Source organism: Solanum pennellii, chromosome 10 (genome assembly GCF_001406875.1).
Source record: "Solanum pennellii chromosome 10, SPENNV200".
NCBI classification, from domain to species: Eukaryota; Viridiplantae; Streptophyta; class Magnoliopsida; order Solanales; family Solanaceae; genus Solanum; species Solanum pennellii.
The window spans coordinates 68,393,191-68,396,210 of record NC_028646.1 but is presented as its reverse complement, the minus strand read 5'-3'; the positions used below and the strand labels follow the sequence as shown (position 1 = coordinate 68,396,210).

Here is a 3,020-nt window from a genome sequence, read left to right as displayed (position 1 = left end):
CATTCAGATCCTTTTAGACTCATTAAGAGATTTTTAAGTGATAAAAAAAATGCATTTAATGACCTAATGTCTGAACGATTCAAATTTAGACATTTTTTAAGTCCAAGCAAATGAAGTTTTAGATACTGTCTAGTTTCAATATTACGAATCTTACCAGATTTTAATACATCTAGATATACTTTTAGATACCTGGGGGAAATTATGTATAATTTGTTCAAGATATATTGCATTCAAATGGATTCACATGTATCTGAATACATAACAAATCTTGTTCACCTCCCTCTCATCTCGCTTGCCACTCTCATATATATCTAGTATCCAGATGTTGAGAATATAATTACTCCCTCCGTCCCATTTTATGTGGGAACATTTGACCATGCACGGAGTTTAAGTTATAAATGAAGACTTTGAAATGTTTATCAAATTGCCCTTCAAAAGTTGACTCACTTTTCTCTCTCCTCATAAATGTATATTAGTACTATTTTTAAAATTATGTGGGACCAACAACGGTAAAAAAGAAATTATACCTTTAAATACTTACCATATAAGAACATGTGACATTCTTTTTGGGATTGACCAAAAAGGAAATGGTGTCACATAAAATGAGACAGAGAGAGTAACTAATATTTCCTTTAATAGTTGAGACGATTACACACTTAACACCATATGCATGCAAATCATACTATGTACACGTGTCTAGACGGTCACACACTTCAAAACCAAATATATGTGAATCACACTAGATACAATATATATCTTGTATGTATCTGAAATACATAACAAATTTTGCTCGTCTCTTTTTCATCTCTTGCCATAGTATATATAATAGTGAAATATATTTAATCATGTATTTCTCTAATTTAATTTTTAATAGGTAAAAGTTTATTTGAATAATAGAAGTCCAAATTTTATGCTTGTCAAAGTAGTGATGTTAGCTGATAACCAAACAAACACAAAAAAGTCTAAAATATATACTTAAAATTTAAGTAATGTTTCAAAACAGCGTTAAGAGCCGCCTCTTATTTTATAAAAAATTATTCCAGACCCCCCCCCCTAAAAAAAACCCCACCCCTTTTGAAAATATTATTCTCTACATTTTAATTTATGCATCTTAATTTAGTTCAACATGAGATTTAAGAAAATATCTCAAAAAATAATTTATAATTTTAAAACAAAATGTTTTTTTAAAAATTGTGTCATCTTTAAAATAACATTTACGATATTGGGTTTAAGAAATTTGTCAAATAAAAAGTGATATCTTTTTTCTAAAGGAATATTTAAAAAGTAAGACATATAAATGAAAATCATCCTTATATATTAATTTATTTAACATTTTGTATTGGTACATCTCTTTTAAAAAATTATAATTAATACTAATTTGAGCTTTTTATTCTTTTTTCAGAGCCTGTTTCTTAAATTACGTACTAATAAAATATTATCATCAGCTGAGAATTGAGATAATAACTAATGAAAATATATAAAATAAACTTAAAGAAGATAAGAGCCGCCACCTAAACAGTTCATTTTTGTCAAATACCTCTCCTTTTACCACTTGTTCCCCATCATGACCTTTTTCTACAACACTAAAATGAGGCATTTTGAATTCATAATTTTTTCTTTACTATTTTCTTCACCTTTTCTGACTGCCTCCGCAGAGCAATGTGGTGTGCAGGCAGGAGGTGCGCTTTGTGCCGCGGGACTCTGTTGCAGCAAATTTGGGTGGTGTGGTTACACTGATGCCCATTGTGCTCCCGGCAATTGTCAAAGCCAGTGTCGTGACAGCCCCGGACCTTCTGGGGACCTTAGCGGTGTCATTTCAAAATCCATGTTTGATCAGATGCTGAATCATCGCAACGATTATGCTTGTCAAGGAAAAAATAATTTCTATAGCTACAATGCATTTATTAGTGTTGCTAGGTCTTTTCCTGGCTTTGGTACAACTGGTGATATCAATGCCCGTAAAAGGGAAATTGCTGCTTTCTTTGCCCAAACCTCTCATGAAACTACTGGTATATATATCAATTTAAATTTGGTGAATTCAATATTTAGATCGAACAATTATAATTTTATTTTGAATCTAGAAATTGGTAAAATTTGTTGAATTAAGCCTTGTTAGGAGGATGGCCTACGGCATCAGATGGACCATATGCATGGGGTTACTGCTTCCTTAGATAACAGGGTAGCCCGGGCGATTACTGTACACCAAGTAGTAAATGGCCTTGTGCTCCTGGAAGGAAATATTTCGGACGAGGCCCAATTCAAATTTCACAGTAAGTTACATAAGTCTATTTGTTCTATGATGAACTTGTAGCGTCTAATTACGTGTATTTTTACATTTAAAAACAGCAACTACAACTATGGGCCATGTGGAAGAGCCATTGGAGCGGACCTTTTAAACAATCCTGATTTAGTAGCCACAGATCCAGTCATTTCATTCAAATCGGCTATCTGGTTCTGGATGACCCCTCAATCACCAAAGCCTTCTTGCCATGATGTCATCATTGGAAGATGGCAACCATCTAATGCTGACCAACCGGCTAATCGCCTCCCTGGATTCGGTGTTATCACAATATCATCAATGGAGGCTTGGAATGTGGTCATGGGAATGATAACAGGGTTCAGGATCGAATTGGATTTTACAGGAGATATTGTGAAATTCTTGGAGCTAGTCCTGGTAACAATTTCGATTGTGACAACCAACGGTCCTTTGAAAACGGACTCTTAATCGATACTATGTAACAACTTCATCCCTTGTTTTGTTGTATTCTCTTGTAACCTATAATGTCTCAGCTATAAATAAATTGTGATTATAGTCTGAATGTCTGATGGGACCTAACTATAATTGCTTGTAATAATAAACAAAGACACTTGCCACCAAAAGTTCAATCTTCGAAATCAAATAAATGTGTATATGCTTACAACCTAAATATATCAATTATTTAGGCATCTTTGGAAAGTGTAAACTCTTGCACAATAATAAAAGTTGGTCAGAAGTGGAAGTTTGGCTTAATGATCTTTTT

General features: G+C 33.1%; 1 pseudogene across 1 annotated transcript; it reads left to right on the top strand.

The window, feature by feature from the left end:
• Positions 1-1,537: 1,537 nt before the first annotated feature.
• On the top strand, positions 1,538-2,819 carry LOC107002338 (annotated as a pseudogene). Its single transcript, XR_003574798.1, has 3 exons — positions 1,538-2,009; positions 2,117-2,270; positions 2,347-2,819. The product of XR_003574798.1 is annotated as an endochitinase 3-like (transcript).
• Positions 2,820-3,020: the final 201 nt, after the last annotated feature.